The sequence below is a fragment of the Mixophyes fleayi genome, chromosome 1, assembly GCF_038048845.1.
Source record: "Mixophyes fleayi isolate aMixFle1 chromosome 1, aMixFle1.hap1, whole genome shotgun sequence".
NCBI classification, from domain to species: domain Eukaryota; kingdom Metazoa; phylum Chordata; class Amphibia; order Anura; family Limnodynastidae; genus Mixophyes; species Mixophyes fleayi.
Window position 1 is genome coordinate 55,897,422 of NC_134402.1, and position 18,345 is coordinate 55,915,766.

Consider the following 18,345-nt stretch of genomic DNA (forward strand, 5'->3'; position numbering starts at 1 on the left):
CAGCCCTTCATTTAAATTTCTTCGTCATAAAGCTGCAAGGACCCCATATGTCGCATTAGTGTGTATGAAAGAAAAATCTTTTGAGACATCAATATGCTGTCAAAGTCGCTCGTTGGACGGTTGGTCTTCTAAAAATCATTTAAAACATGTCTAGTGTGTACGCATGAATCACCCGACCAATCGGACCTTCAGTCGTAGGTGCAACCGTTGTAGATAACACATCAGTCAGAAAATTCTACAGTGTGTACCTAGCTTCAGAATGTGAGGAGCTGCACAGACTTGATGGGGTAAAGCCAGTTTGTTAGCCGGTCTCAGAGGTTCTTTGTGGTGTGTCAACCCTTTTTGTTAATCAAGCCTGATGAAATGAAATATGGAACCTCTGAAAGGCAGAACCCCAAAGGCAGATTGGTTATGGTAAATTCTCATCTAAGGGCAAGGTCTGTATGACTGACCCCTGAGCATAAAACTTGGATGGCTATGGGAAAGAATATGGTGTTGGCTATTTAAAGACATACAGGGCCTCCACATTTTTGGGGAGAGACAGTGAGCCCAGAAAATGGCTATTGAATAAACAATTATGTATGTTTATAATACATAATCAAGGTCAAAGTGTTATGGGGTAAACAGACATTGGGATGTTTTAGGTAATCTGCCATTTATGTAAATTATAAATGCTGTGGTCAATATGCAAGCACACAAGTGTTGAAATGTAAGTCGAATAAGGTAAGCATGTGGATTGGTTGGAAGTTCTTGGGAGTGGCATTAGGTACAAGAACAGGCCTGGCCAACCTGTGGCTCTCCATGTATTGTGAAACTACAATCCCCAGCATGCTCAGTGAGCTGAGAACTAGCAGGGTATGCTGGTATTTGTAGTTTCACAAGACCTGGAGAGCAACATTTTAGCGAGACCTGTAACGAGGATATATAGGGGCTAGGGTAGGAATTCATTCTTTTCAGTATTTTGCAAGGTGACAAGCTTCTTCTGTTCTCCCACCTGTTTGAAGTAGCCAGGTTTGGGATTAATTAGTGTTATGTTGAGTTTTGTATGTCACAGTGAGGGGTCAATATCCAGGAGGTTCTTGGTGGTGGGTCACCCCTTCTCAGTAAGGGAGCCTAATAGTGTTGAATATAGTACCCCCAAAGGGCAGGGATTTAATGGGAGGATGTTTATGGAAAAAGTTTCTCCAAGGGCAAAACCCAGAGGGGATGATAATTGTGGTAATAAAAAATTCTGGTTCGAATTGCACGCTGCTTGAAGAACTCGATACTGGTGTTTCTGAATACATTGTACCTGAAAATGGACTCTTTGCAATGAAACAGTGATTCACAGGTTTCACCCGGATCTATTGCTGCGGAATGAAAGTGGTTAATATCACCATACCATTAGTCCGGAGAAGTGTGGTTTACTGTGGAACATATAACAAGGTTGTCACAATTGAGTTGTTTTGCTTGGTACTAATGCTACTAACATCTGCTGCGGTGAATTGCCTTTGCCATATGAACTTGGACCTTGACAGTTTGATTTGGGCATCAGATACTGATAATTGGATATAACAGCTGGCTACACTGAATAAATATCTAACAAGGTTATTATACAGCAATTCAATACTATTACTAACAAATTAATTAAGTCTGCTGCAACAGCTTTTCCAATATTATGCATGCATAACATATCTTGGACTTTAAAGGTCCGAAAAGGCAAGACTCTGGAGTAGTATTATCAATAAGATTCCTTTGGGTCCCAAGTACATAGCAATTGTAATCATTGAAAATCTAATCTAATGTATTTCATGGTACAGACACAGAATCGCGAAGTATTGCTGTAATTATAATGTGTAATTTTCATAACATTTTTATGTTTTTACTAAAATTATGTTTTAAATATAACTGTGTTACAGTGTAATTCTCAGCACTCCATATATATGTCTCTCTCTCTCTCTCTCTCTCTTTCTCTCTCTCTCTCTCTATATATATATATATATATATATATATATATATATTGTGGCAGAGAGGCCTAATAGGCACACCTCTCCTCCATAGGGCAGGTGAGGTCCATGGGAATCTGCAGACCAGGTAACACAGGGATGGGATTCCACTTGGGTTCTGTTACGTACATGTGACAAAGTAAATGTAGAAGTGTGATTTTTACTTACATGCTTTGAAGTGTTTTATTTCTACAGCGAACAACAGAGCTGATCGAGGTGTCTGAACTGAATAGGAGTTACAGAGCACCTGAGGAGACTTACTTTAAAGGCAAAGTGGGAGTGTCATCTTTCAGTCACCCCAAGGCTGTGGGAGGAGTCACAACTATAAAAGACTGTACTGTGCATATGTGCATTGCAACCGACGCCAGTTAGTGGCCGGCTGGTAGTGAGGGAAACTGCTGTATAGCCAGATGTAGGTTGCCTGGTGTCGTCCTGACAAAGTTGTTTGCTGATATTGCAATGTAAAAGTAAAGTGCCATTTGATTTGCAACAAGAAGTTGTCCGTGTTGCTGATGTCTGCAGGGTGACCGTGGGACGAGAAGGGTGATCTTGCTACAATTTATATATATCTATACATCTATTTACCTATATATATATATATATATATATATATATATATATATATATATATATATATATTATTTTTTCTCGTAAGGGTCTTTTGAAGATGAATTGGATGTTTCTGAGTACAATGGTGTATTGTTCAGTTCTGGGCATGCGTAGAGCGATTTTATGCAAAATATGGCATGTGCCAGCATTTATGTTACTTAATGAGGGAGGAACTTGGTGTCTCCATTTTTAAATAATCAGATGATGTTGCTAATAGCTTAAAGAACAAAAAGCAGATTAATACAATTATGCTAAGGTGAGCCCAACTTAATCATTCATTATTTTAAAAGAAAGAATTAACAACAAAAAAGTGTCTGGGAATATGCTGACACATTTGGATATTCATTAGCGCTTAAAGATGTATTAATTAAAATGCCTGATTAAATGCACCCCAAAACAAAGCTGAGTTTCAAAGCATGTATTACAAATTAAATAGACTATAATAAGTACAGGTGTGTGATCCTAGTTTTTGACCTAGGCCTGGAATGTAATGTAGTGTGAACACCAAAACATGTGAGTATTATTTATTATTGGCTAATTACAGTGGGCGTACATAATAAAATTACAAAAATAATTTAATTAATAAAAATGATAATTTATCAAACATAGTCTCAAGAAAACCTGGTCTAAATGTAAAACCAAATATAAATTGTGGCAACGAAAAGCCACAAAAATCTATCATCATCAAATTAAACTTCTATACTGGAATCCTTTACATAATCCAGCATTAACATAGTAAATCTTAAAAAAATAATGAATTTAAAAAGCCTTTAGTGACAAAAAATAAATATTCTAATAGAAGAGGTTGCAGCCAATCAGAAGCGTGGGTATGTATTACTAGACCAATCACGTTATAGCACAAAATGAATTCATGATCACCATAATTAAAACAAATGCTGTTCTATATTACAATACGCATGATTGACAGAATCTTAATAACAGAAATTTGAATAATAAGCACACAATAGTCAATTTTATCCTTGAAGTATAAAGAGGAATTACAGTTAGGCCTTATGTTCAAGAGAGTCGCAAGATTTTAACACAGGTTAATTTTAAAAATCATCTTTTTATCTATACTTATAACATAAGTGCATTTAGGGGGTTATTTTGTAATACTACCCAATTAAGGATGTATATATATTTCAGCTCCACATACGCTCTGCAAACAGTTAAAGTATAGAGGGTCGGGTCTATAGTGGATTGGGGGCTGGGGAGCGCAGGGATGGGCTGTAACACAGCGCTGAGGGGAACATAGTGATACTCTACCATGTAATACACATGTGACCATCTGCGGGGGGTGAGGCAGCCCTGAAACAGAGCGCTGATTACTGATTTGTTACACCCACTTGCGAAGCGAAATTGAAAAGTGTATTTTGATGTCTTAGAGGGAGTCTAATATCTTCTTATAGCTTTAAAAGCTATCTCAACTATTTGAACATTTTAATCCTAACTATTAAGCTTTCTAATACAACCCTGCAGCCACCTCTTTTTACTTATCAAGTTCTTAAAACTGATGGGTAATTGTAACTGTGTAAACATGCTCATACACACTTATTGTGACACATCTTTTATATCAAATTTGTATTGTGGTGTTTATGGCTCTGAATAATATCATTCCTTATTGATGATTATTAATTTTGACCTTTCTTTTTACTTAAAACAGGAAACACAAAATTTAACCCAAATTATGGGTCAGTTGAAACTGTTCACTCCCCCCTTCTTGTAATGCGCTTCTCCTGTTTTTGTTTTCAGATTGAAATATCGTCAGGGAGCTTGCCTAAAAGGTGCATAGGGATCTTGCTGTCTGTTGCAGGTGATAGCTATAAAGACATTTCCTCACCTGACATCAGGAGCAGGGAGTAAGGGAAGGATGATGTGAGAGGCACATGGATGAAGATGTGGACAGATTAAAGAAACAGACAAGGATGTTATTATCTGTAGGTAAAAGGCCTGTGTTAATCCTAATTGGCACCGGCAGACTAGGGGTGCAGAGTCTAACAAGTACCCCCATGTTTACCAAGAACTACAAGGCGGGTTGTCCCAGAAGATAACGCAAAGATAAAGATAATGGAGGAGTCAGGTGTATGGATGCACACGGAATAAGAGGCTGGCAGGGATCTAGCACAATGAATAAAGCATAGGGGAACTGAACGGTTAGGATCGGATACACGGGTAGTCATACAAAGTGTAGTCAGATAAACCAGGTACAGTACACAGAGGAAACATCAAACGTAGTCAGACAGGCCAAGAAACGGTACACAGGAGATCCAGCAGCAGTACTCACTCACATCGAGAAGGGCACAGAGAGGATACAGGAGTCAGATGCTCAGCAACAAATTTTTACTTACACTGAGCAAGTGTCAGTGCTGAGGTTATATAGAGAAGAATTCAAACAGCACGCCCCAGCAGCCGTGTCATTTGAACCGCTACACAGAAGTGCTGAACGCGGCATGGAGAGACAGTGCTGGAGTGAGGAACAGGTAAAAGCGTTACAGTACCCCCTACCGTAAGTGTGGACTCCAGGCACCTTTAAAGGGTTTGTTGGGAAGCTTTTTGTGAAACTATTTAAGCAATCGATGGGCTTGAATATCTGAAGCTTTAACCCAGGAACGTTCCTCTGGCCCTTAGCCCTTCCAGTCCATGAAAAATTGTACAGTACTCTGGACTAACGGGAATCCAGAAGTTGCTTGACTTCATACTCTGCTTCCTCTTGGGAATAAACCAGAGGTGGCGATCTACTAGAAGTAGAAAACTGGTTCTGCACAATCGGCTTTAAGAGAAAAATATGAAATACATTGGGAATCCGCAGAGACGGAGGAAGCTTCAGTCTAAAAGTTACTGCATTAATGATGTTGTAAATTTGAAAAGGCAACAATAAATTTGTGTGCTAACCTCATACTGGAAACCTTTAAGAGAAGACAACCAGACTTTATCTTCTGGAACTAATTTAGAAACTGGACGCCTTCTTTTATCGTAAATCACCTTGGCACAGGTAGAGGTGTTTTTTAGGTTGGTCTTCATCTGTGCCCCGATAAGTGAAAAATTACGTACTAAGGAATCTACTGCCGAACAGAAGAAATAGGAGTTTGAGAAAAGGTTGGTGGTCTCTGGTGAAATCATACCTGACAAAAAAGGGGGAATTAGCGATTGCCTCGTGTAAATGACTATTATGGGTCAATTCTGCCCAGGGAAGTAATTCAACCCAATCCGACTGATGAGCAGATACATACATTCGAAGAAAATTTTGGAGTTCTTGATTAGTTTGATCTGTGAGCCCATTGGACTGGGGGTGATACACTGAAGAAAAGTCAAGTTTAATTTCAAATTTAGCGCAGATACGATATGAAGAGGACAACCATGCAGACTAAACACTTTTTTTTATAAAGAGATCCGCTAAAAGTGAAGAGGATGGAAGTCCTTGAGCGGTACAAAATGGGCTGCTCTTGATAAACTATCTATAATGACCCAGATGGTAGTGTAAGATTTGGACGAAGGCAAATCAGTAATAAACTCCATGGAAAGTTGAGATCAAAGAACTTCAGGAATGGGTAAGGGAATAAGTAGACCAAAAGGTTTGACCCGAGGCACTTTATGTTGGGCGCAGACAGAACATGCAAAGACAAAACTCTTGACCTTCTTTAAGCAAGATGGCCACCAATAATAGCAGGTGAGAAGTTCTCCAGTCTTTTTTACTCCAGCATGACCTGAAAAACGAGAGACATGAGCCCAATGTAATAATTTGGAACGAAGATGTGGTAGAATAATGGTCTTGCCAGGTGGGCAAGTGACGCTTTCAAGTGGAGTGGAAGCCAGAATACAAGTGGGATCCAGAATGAGCTTGATCTCCTGGGAGGAGTTCGAGTTAAAAGACCTGGAAAGCGCATCAGCCTTCTTGTTCTCTGATTCAGGCCAAAATATCAAATTAATATCAAATCTTGAAAAGAACAATGACCATCTGACCTGATGATTATTCAAGCCTCTAGCAGAACGGAGAAATAGAAGGTTCTTGTGGTCTGTATAAATTGTTATTGGGAATAGAGCCCCTTCTAGAAGTTGTCGCCATTCAGAAAGTGCTAACTTAATGGCTAGTAGTTCTTGGTCACCAATTCCATAGTTCCTTTGAGCTGAAAGAAATTTACGGGAGAAAAACCCACAAAGATGTAACTTCCCCGAGGAACCTCGTTGAAATAAAACTGCACCGGTACTATAAGAGGAGGCATCAACCTCAAGGAAAAAAGGAAGTTGAGGATCTGGTTGACGAAGGATAGGAGCTGAAGAAAAGGCAGTTTTCAGTTGGCCGAAGGCCTTGAGAGCCTCAGGATGCCAGACCTTAGGATTAGCCGTCTTCTTAGTCAGGGCTGAAATGGGAGAAATGATGGTAGAAAACCCCTTGATGAATAGCCTATAGTAATTAGAGAACCCGAGAGAAGGAAACGCTAGATGACTTTCAAGCCAGTAGGTAGAGGCCAACCCAATATGGCTTTCAATTTATCCAGGTCCATTTGAAGTCCGGTTCCTGACTTCAAATGGCAATTGCTATTCCACTTATCCACTACCCTTTCTGTGAAGTAGTTTTTCCTCATATTTCCCCTGAACCTACTTCCGTCCAGTTTCAGTTCATGTCCTAGTGTTCTAATATTTCTCTTCCTTTGTAGAATGTTTCCCTTCCATACCTTGTTAAAACCCTTGATATATTTGAACGTTTATATCATGTCCCCCCTTTCCCTTCTCTGTTCCAAACTATACATATTAAGATCTTTTCATCTTTCCGGGTAAGTTTTGTGCTGTAGGTAGACCATGCACCATTTTAGTTGTCCCTCATTGTACAGTCTCTAATGTATTTATAACTTTCTGAAGAAGGGAAAAAAAAACCTTCTGGCCTCCAGAACTGAGCACAGTATTCTAGATGAGGCCGTACAAATGACCTATACAGTGACATTAATACTTCTTTCTTTCTGCTACTGATTCCTCTTACTTGCCTTCCTCATTGTTCTGTTATATTGCTTTGTTGCATTGCTTTGTTACATTGTTTACCTGCCTTTAAGTCAACTGAAATAGTGACTCCTAGATCCCTTTTATCCTCTGTAGTTTCCATTATAGCGACATTAATACTATAATTAGCCTTTGGGTTTTTGAGACCTACTCTGCCGCATTAAGAGTACACTCAGAGAAATTGTACCACAATTATATTTCACAATATAATATCATTTTTATGACACTTTTTTTACTTAAAATTATTATTATTATTATTATTATTATTATTATCATCATTATTTGGACATTGCATAAACACTATGCAGACATTCAACAAAACATGCATCTATAAGTTCACAAACAACCAAATCTAAATTTATAGTATGACACAATCAATGTGAGACATGTTTTTGTTAACATATATTTAGTCCCCAAACCATGTCTTATTCCTGGCATAATCTAGCTATAGGCGAATAAACCAATAAACCATTAAAACAGCCAAATGTATTGGTCCACAGTATGAAAGCGAGAAGTAGAGTTTTGCCATTTTTAATGGTCCATACTTCACTGTGTATTTTTGCTGTTAAAACCAAATGGCACATTCTCCCATTGCCATAAGAGAAATACTACAATACATCTAGCTGCATTAGAGCTATAGTACCATACTTGTACCTTTCTGAAAATATGATTTTAATGGAAGTTTCCAACATGTTTGCATAATTTCACAGGCCCTTATTTAACATTGAGCACTTAGAAGTCTCTGAAAAATTATGTACTATTTAGTTATAATAGCCCCACTGAGAGTTCCTACTAGAGGCTGAAAACTTTCCATTTGGAATGGAACTGGATTTCAATACACAAAACAAAGCCAGTTTAATTAAAAAAGAAAATGTCATGGTACATTTTCAGAGCTACTCGCATCATTGAAGTCATTCATTTGAGTGCGATATTTAAATATTAGAACACCAAATGATTAATGACAAAATGTGTTTGCAACACAAACTGATTAGGTTCATTATAATTGTTATTTCTCGTTAGACTTGAAGATGATTACTGACTGTCAATGATTAATGCAACAGGTATTAGAAAAAAAGAGCATAGGTAAATGAGAACTCGGTTTCCTAGGAATGGTAGAGGTTGCAGTGTAAGTGACGGTATATGGGGTTATAGAGAAATTCACAACAGAAGTATCAATGACTAATGAAGAATAAATTTAGAAAAGAACCAATCTATCTGAAAATGTTCCCAACCGGTGTCACTTAAAGGCTATTAGGAGTTGCCTGTAAGTTATGTGACCACTACAAGGTGCTTACAGCTGTAGGTTTGTATAATACGATACTGTACTTTTATTGTTATAAAACTTTTTATTTGCATTTTCAGACAGTAAACAATAAGATAACAATACCCAGATAGGAGATTATAAAGCATAAGAGGCATAGCTTACAAGCAGAATTTTTAGAATTATCATTATCTGGGAAATGCTTGAATATTGTGAAACAGAAAACAAAACAAACACTAAACAATACAGAACAGTTCAGAACAAAGTGCGCAATATATCAAATATATCAAATATCAATGAGAGTGGACCAAATATACTGAGTTACTAAAATCTAGCAGACACACAACCTGCATCCAGTATTGTGTATGTACAGCCCATATTCTTAGTCACCGGTGAAGGGGGAGCTTTGAGTAACATGAGAGATATGCCATATATACAGACAAACCTATGCTATAAAATAACCAACCATAGCGATGGAAGGGTAAAAGAAGTTACTAAGTAATATAGTAATACAGGATCCAGTCCCCTCTCTGCCAATTGAAGTCGGACATATGGAATGTCGAAGTACATGTATCGACTTGAGATCACACAGAGATTAGACATATTTGCCTAATTGCCTGTATAGAAACCCAGTGGCTGATTCAATCACCTTCAGAAAATCTTGTTTATCTTTGGGTAATGACTCTATATAAGGTCCCCATTTGGAATAAACTTTAAGAACCTGATCTTCGCTGTCTGGAAATGCTGCACGCCTATCGAAAGAATTAATAATAATTCCATTTTTACATTGTTTAAAAAAGGAGGAGAGGAGGTCCATTGGTGTAGAAATGTTTTTTTTTGCAACTGTTAGTATGACTATTAAAATTGTGTTGATACTAGTAATAGGCAGCCTGTCTCTCCAGACATTGAAATTACACAAATTACACAAAAGCAGCGGGATAGGATTATGATACAGTGTTCTTCCCAGAAAATATTGCCAGCCTGTGGCATTAAGAAGTAGCAGGGTGGGGGCAGTGTAATTCTTTGCAATAATATTGAGAAGTGTTGGAGGTTATTGCACACAACTGCCAGGACTGGTTATACTGGTGGTCAGAGTTCTAACACACACTGCCAGCTGTAGTGCTCACATAGTGCCTGTTTAAACAGGAGAAACAATAGTTTATTAATTTATAGTTGGACTCCAAGAGCCAGGTGGCAAGTAACAATGGCACCGTAGTAGTCTACTTTTATAGAAGTTGGGGAAACTTTTTTTTTTATCCATTTTATTGAAGTAGAACAGGTGAACATAAACAATTCGGTACAGTCCAACAATTGTGTAAAAATTAAAAAGCGTACAATACCAACAAATAAAAGCAAAGCATAACAAAACATAGCACATCACAATCAAGGCATGGTCAGGGGAAAAAAAGTGTGAGTTGGGTACCACTATAGTCCACACAGAGTCAAATAAGACAATAAATAGTAAACCTATAACAACAACGTCTTCCCAGGAGCAAAGAAAGAAAAAAATATCCACACAACATAAATTATATAACTGAAGTTGACATTTTACTATAAATGTCAACGGGAGGATCATCTAGGAGCATTCTTCAATCAAAAATGTCAGAAGACAGAGCAGGTCAGCAAACAACACAGGCAGTGATTGATATAACTGGCAGGGAGGCTAAGCCCTCCCTGCCTTAAATACCTAGAGCGCCCAATCAGAACTGGGGAGGCACAGAGGGTTCTAATCAAACCCATGAGGCTACTAAGTAATTAATTATTCTGTGTGCACATGCCCAGCTGTGCCTAATGCCGGAGCGCTGCGCTGTCAGGCACCATCCCGGCTGTTGCCACGATGAGGGTCTGGACATGAAAACCGGAAGTGACGTCCTGGCTGTTGCTAGGCAGACGAGTCGAGGGTTAAGGAACCCCAGCATCCAGGTTTTCCAGGAAACTTTCTAAAGAACTCCTTAAGGAGCCTGTCAGCATGGAGGTGTCTCTGTGGAACCCAAGATCGTTCTTCCGGGCCATAGAATTACCACTGTACTAAGAAATGGGTTTGTCCTTGGACTGTCTTGAAGTCAAGGATCTTCTCTACATTATATTTGTGGTGTCCATCCACATTGACTGGACATGGTCTTCGTAGTCCGTGACGCTTGAATTTGTTAGAAGAGACAACAGGTTTCAATAACAAACAATGGAATGTGTTCGGAGTTTTCAAGGACGGAGGGAGTTTAAGCCTGAAAGCAACAGGGTTGACCTTTTTGAGAATGCAAAAGGGTCCGATGAATCTAGACCCCAACTTCTTACGGGGTTGTCTGAGCCTAATATTACGGGTGGAAAGCCAGACTTCATCATCAAATTTGAGGAAACAATTCTTGCGATGACGATCCGAAAAGGATTTGGACTGAAAGGAGGCCAGGGGCAAGGCAGAGTGGACCTTTTTCCAAATAGTTCTAAGGCGAGAGACCATAGGGCTTATTATACCAGAAAGGTCAAAAGGAGAAATGGAGCATAAAGAATTAACTGTGGGATGGAAACCATAATTACAAAAGAATGGAGACAAGTGGGTGGAGGTATGACAAGAATTATTATAAGCAAATTTTGCCCAAGGGAGTAAAGAAGCCCAATTGTCATGAAATTTGGAGATGTATAACTGATGATATCGTTCCAAGGACTCTTTATGTCTGCCCATTAGACTGTGGATGGTATGTAGACAATAGGCTGATGTTGATGCCAAGGAATGTACAGAGAGATCTCCAAAACTGAGCGACAAATTGTGAGCCACAGTCAGAAACAATGATTTCAGGCAGGCCATGGAAGCGAAAGATATGCCAGACAAATAGGAAAGCCAAGGTTTGAGCGTTGGGTAGTTTAGTCAAGGACCCAAAGTGAGCCATTTTGCTAAACCTATTCACCACCACCCAGATGGTGTTGTGTCCAAACGACCAAGTTAGATCTACAATAAAGTTCATCGAGAGGTGTGACCAAGGCTTCACAGAGGAAACAAAATCTTTGCCATCAGAGGACAAGGAAGGCCACCAAATAGTACGAGAAAGAATTTCTATAGTTTTCTGAATGACTGGATGTCCAGCAGTTTTACTCTCATGGGCTTCGGACGAAACCAGTTTCCTGAGATGGACTGACACGAACAATCAGTTTGTAGGGGTCTCTGCAGGTATCAGCTTTTGAAAATGTTGTAGATTGTCCCCAAGGTTTTGGGTTAATCCGGCATGAATTGAAGTAGGAGAGATGATGGGAAGAGGTTCAGCAGGTGGAGAATGGCAGGAGATTAAAGTTTGGGAAAGCGCATCAGCCTTGACGTTTTTAGAGCCTGGTCTATAGGAAATGAAAAACCTGATGCGGGTAAAAAACAAAGTCCAATGAGCCTGCCTGGAATTCAGACATTTAGCAGACTCAAACAAATTCTTGTGATCTGTAATGACAGAAACAGTGTGCACTGCCCCTTCTAGCCAGTGTCGTCATTCTTCAAATGCCCATTCTTCAAATGCCTAAGTGTTCATGGTTGCCCACCCACATCATAGTTAGTCTCGGCAGAAGAGAATTTCTGCGAGAAATAGGCACAGGGATGAAGCTTATGGTCACGAGTGTCCTTGTGAGACAATATGGCACCCGCAACCATATCGGAAGCATCGACCTCCACCTCACATAATGTGATTCGGATTATGGTGTCTCAGGATAGGAGTGGAAATGAATGCAGCCTTCAGAGCCTCAAAGGAGTTGATAGCATCAGAAGTACAATTAATGGAATTGACTCCCTTGCGTTGCGGGTTAAAGCAGTTACTGGCGCTACCAAGTCTGAGAAGTTATGAATAAATCTCCAATAATAATTTGTGAAGCCCAGGAATCTTTGTATGGCCTCAAGATTGGTTGGCCGCGCCGAATCCAATATTGCCTGAACCTCACTATGATCCATGGAGAACCCAGAGGAGGAAATCACATATCCGAAAAAAGACACCTTCTGGACGTCATTTTTCCATCTTAGCGAAAAGTTGGTGTTCTCTGAGTTTTAAGAGGACTTGCTTGACATGAAGACGATGCTGCTTGAGGGACTGTGAATAGATTAGGATATCATCCTGGTACACCACAACAAAATGGCCCAGAAATTCACAGAGGACATCATTGATAAGATATTGGAAAACTGCGGCAGCATTACATAGGCCAAATGTCATTAATAGATACACATAATGGTCTGAGTGGGTTTTAAAGGTAGTCTTTCATTCGTCACCCTCTCTGATGCGTACAAGGTTATATGCCCCACGTAGATCAATTTTAGTAAATACAGTGGCACCCCGGAGCTGATCAAAGAGAACACATATGAGCGGAAGTGGTTAGATGTTCTTAATGGTGATTTTATTTAACCCACAAAAGTCTATGCAGGGCCGCAAAGAAAATTTTGCTCCAAGGGGGGACTTAGAAGGTGTGGAAGTCAAATAATTGTATGAAGTAGGCTAAATTGATTAATATTGATTTACTGTGCGATTGGTAGCGACAAGATGAACATTACAAGGGTCCATGGTCTGAGTTTCAGGTATAGAGAGTGAGTACAACGTTCCCTTGGGTAGTTTGGAGCCAGGGACTAAATCTATGGTACAATCATAGTCATGATGAGGAGGTAACATATCAGCAGCTATTTTGGAAAAAACATCCCGGAAGTCATGATATAGTAAATGTAACTGGTTCGGCAGAGATTTCAGTCGGTCAGGCAGAGACAAACAGGATGAGGAACAAGCAGAAGCCCACTGAACAATCTCTCCTTTGTTCCAATCAAATTGGGTTATGGTGTTTGGATTAAAGGAATAGAGAGACAGTAAACCCCTAACTGCAAAGGCTGCGTAGGTTCTACTGTAGGAGGAGATGGAAAAAGGTGTACCAGATGAAGGGGCTTCCTTCTCAACTCTTCTCTCTTTGATACGTCTATCAATTTTGATAGCAAGTTGCATAAGTCCTTCCAGAGAAGTGGGTGAAGGATATTGTACCAGAGAGTCCTTTGATTGGATAACCCTAGATGAAACTGACTGTGTAATGCTGGGTCATTCCACATGCTATCGGTAGAGGACTCAGCAGAGTACTCTTTGGCGGAGCACCGACCTTGCTCCAAAGATCTCAGGTCTCAGCAGAAGCCACCCGATTCGGGTCGTCATACAAGATACCTAATGCATTAAAAAACACATCCACCGACCGTAACATGGGACTATCAGAAGGCAGGCCAAAATCCCAGGTTTGAGGGTCTGCTTGAAGGAGTGAAATTACGATTCCCACCCTCTGTTGCTCAGAGCCAGAGGAGCGTGGTCGCAGGCGGAAATATAGTTTGCAACTCTCCTTGAAATTGTGTAACAATGTTCCATCCCCAGAGAATCGATCCTGCAAATTTAATTTCGGCCCTCCCTTAACTAAGCCCTCCCTGCCTTAAATACCTAAAGTGCCCAAACAGAACTAGGGAGTCACAGAAGGTTTTAATGAAGCCTATGAGGCTACTAATTAATTAGTAATTCTGAGCACACGCGTCGGGCTCGCGGCGATGTCAGGCAGAACGTCCTGAACCGGAAGTGACGTCCCGCCTGTTGCTATGGCAGCCGGGACACAACTAGGGGAGACAAGCCGCTGGTCGCCGCGGCTCATAAAAATATCTAAGGTTGTTACTTCTGTGATGAGTTTCCAAATTGTCCAATTTGTCTTTAAGTGCCAATATTTTCTTACCCTGGGAACAGATGACATTTTGCATAGCTACTGTTGAATCATTTACATCACTAACTTTAGATTCTAGAGAGGTATGAGTTTTGCATGAGATTCATTTTGGGCCATAGCTGTGTTAATGGTGGCAAACATGCCATCTAATTTTTTCCAATCATAGGCATTATAATTAAGGACATTTCTTTAGTTGTCTCTGCAGCGGTAGGTACAATTAAGGATTCAGAGGTTGTCAAGGGGGCAGAGTCCATTAGGGACAATGAAGAGGACTTTGGAGAGGGAGGTGAAGGACTATGGTGCACCTTAGATTTGTAATGAGATTGCTTGGATTTGCCCGTTTTCACTCCCTGGGTTTTCCCCACATATTTATTTATGTCAAAGATACAATAATATTAAATTGTAGGTCACCCATGCAAAACACTTTAATCAAACTGGCATAAGTAATGTATACACAAAAATATACATACAAACTTAAATATCTGAAACTATCATTTTAGAAACAAGTCAACCTTCAGTTGCACACAGATATCCATCTTCATGAGCACAGACCAGGAAAAATAACGTACAGTACTAAATCAAGCACCCTCCAGGAGTTAGAAGATGAGGCAATCAAAAACATAGAGAATATCCCATGCAATTAGCTGTCAGGAAACTGAAGTTGGAATGCTGAAGGAAATCCAGTATGCAATGGTATAGACTCACAGTGACAGTCTTGAAGTCTAGCAAATGCCACACTAGATGATAGAAAAGGTCGTAGAAAGACCTGTCATGAGTGCCACCCCATCCAACTACAAATAATTCCTTCCTCAGGCTCCAAATGGAAAATAAATGTGTAATACCCTGAAAATCACATGTATATTACTGTATGCACTCATTCAGAAAACTATAGTTCCCTAGAGTGGCTCTGGGAAGTTAAATGCAAATTGTGTTGGCCATTTTTGGGTGGACAGACAGCAAACTATAGCCCATGCTGCTCTCTAGAACCCAAGACTGTACTAGAAGGCTTTAGGGAGATTCTTGGGGAAAAGGGGAGTAGCCAAAACCGTACTGGCTAGTGAGAGAAGTAATGTGTGTGGCTGCTGGCTGAACTAATGGAAGATCTTCCCATAAAGAGCCACTAAATCTATGGCTGAATTGTTGTCCTGAGAGATATTTGCAGCCAGCCCAGAAAGAAGCACCTCTGCAGTATAGAAAAAGACCTAACTTGCCACTGCCCATGAGATATCAGCAGGACTCATATGAAGACAGATAAGTTTATTTTGCTTTGCTATGTTCAAATTATTTAAGTGAGACATCAAACTGTGTTATTAAAACCTCTGACCAGGACTGTAATATTGCTATTGAGGTGTTATAGCACTGGCTAAAGGAAGACTTTGTTCCAGCCAAATCTACTGTATTTAAATTTATCTACAAGCTGACTGAAACTGTCTAAAATGGTGCTGATGAGAGAATTGCAAGTTGTTTAACCCTACAGTTGCTGGGAGAGAGTTGCTTATTCCATTAGATGGATGCTAAGTGGACTACTGATTTCAACTTGTACAAGTAAATAAGCTTCATGTGTGAGCTGAAACTTCACTTAAACCTGTGGATTATAATTTACCCCATTGGGTTCTGTGTATCATAGTGAACTAGAAAGCATCTAACGTGAACAAGCTGGATTAATCCTTGTTGCATCTCTGCTGATTTTGGTATAATCGGTATAATTGCACTAAAAGTATTGTGTTGATTTATGTTTGCATATTGTTGAACCAAGATTCCTAAAATGTGATTTATTTTGTGACATGTTGAATAACATTGCGTTGATGGTATTGTGCTATTACTTCTCTACGCTACCGCTACTGATCTGCTGCTGTGGTAAAGCCTTATGCCACAAGCAAAGAGAATAAACCCACGAGTTTATGCATTTTTAGCCCTGTGTTCCTGGTTTTATTCTAACACTACTGGGGGGACCTTCGCCTCTCTTCCATACCACCGGGTCGTAGAATCCTTCCTTATACTACTTTTGGGGTGCCAACCATCTTCCCCATTACAGATGGAAATCAAATGATATAAGGTAGCAAGGTCTCCCTGCTGACACATTGGGACAGGGTTTGAGAAATGTCAGGAACAATTTAGTGTATAATGCACAGGTCAGAGGCATGTAATTAGGAAGATGAATTCCTGAAGTGACAGAGATAAGCAGGGAAGGCAATACAAATCTGTCCTATTTACTCGCTACTTACCTTAATAATGGAGGTACAAAGAAATGAGGTGAATATGCCAAAGACACTGCACCTCCAGATATAGTCTGTACTAGCAGACAATGCTAGACAGCCGCAGTGTGTCTGAATATAAACAACCACCTAAAGGATTATGTGTGGGTTGGTGGGAAAAGCCACTCCAGCTGTAGGCACCAGTAGTGTTATGACCGGTGAACCAGAAAGTCAATAGATGTGACCAAATCCCCTCACATGCTGCACCCCTTCTATGTCAAATACATCCTTCACAGTTATATGGTGTGGTACAAATCTCTCAGCGGCCACTGCAGCACGTACAAACAGGGCCACTCACTGTCCCGTTAAAGTACACATAGCAGCAATACTCATCTGACAAGTTCCTTGCTATTCTGTATCATAGCTCACAAAGCCATTGATTGCGTAGGAAGGATACCTTTTGTCCCCGTCTCCAAATCCAGGTATGTAGCTGGCCCAAGAAACAGCAGCTCAGGGTCTCCAAAAGATTACAAAGGATTACTATAGAAGTCCACTAGGCCTTGTTTCCAAGATGGCAGCCGCACCATGTGCTCATTATAAATTAGCTGGATTCCAGGCAGATAAAAAGTGCAGGTAAAAATGTGACAAACTTGTCTGCTCTTATCCCGTAAGTGATGAAAATACTGTAGAGTTGATGAAAACAGCATCAGGGGCACAGTCGTGGTAGATGGAAAAATCAGCCCAGGGAGCTCAGTAAAAATACGTTTTATAAGAAGGCCCGCCCACCTGGAAGCCTTCAGGCTGTTATTAATGATGTATAATTCTGCAGTTTCCACAGTGTTATGTGACTACCATGGCAATCACAGTCACATGACACATAATGTAGTGAGCAGTGAGGATCTATCTGTCTGCACTGTACAATCCTAGCCTTGGGGAAACAATTTGGCATGGCGCAGAATGCAAAATATTTTTGACATTTCAGGCTCTCACATTGAATAATGTATAAAAAATTATGAATCAAAAAAGGCATAAAAAATACAGATCAACATCGAAATATCTTAATAAAAATGAGCCTATTTCATGAAAAAAGAACAATTGCCCCAATGATATAAATAATTTGTCGAACCAAATAACTGGAGATTAACTAATCCCTATATTTCTATAATTGACATGCCTTTGCAAAATTGTTACGTGTGATGCTTAAAATAGAAAATAAGAAATTGTTATCATAGTTTGTGGAATTTTATGTCCACAGCAACCAGTAGCATTGTTAGAAGTCAAAACAAAAAGACAGTTATCAGCGCTTATCCTTTACACTGCATATCTGTGTGTGTCTAGCAAAATGAAAACATGAGTTCATATTTTGATCAAAACATTTAAGCCTGCATCCCAGCGTCAAGAGCACCTCATTATATGCCTGTCCTACATTGACTTTTTTCTCTGGCATTGTTAGAAGTGCCTGGGCTATAGTGAGAGCACCTTTATTTATACTTAACAATAGGTTATGGATTACAATTACCATGCTTAACACCTAGCATATTGTAAAATACCCACCAATACACACACAGTATATACAACAGATGATCCCTTTATCCAGTATGCAAAAGAACAC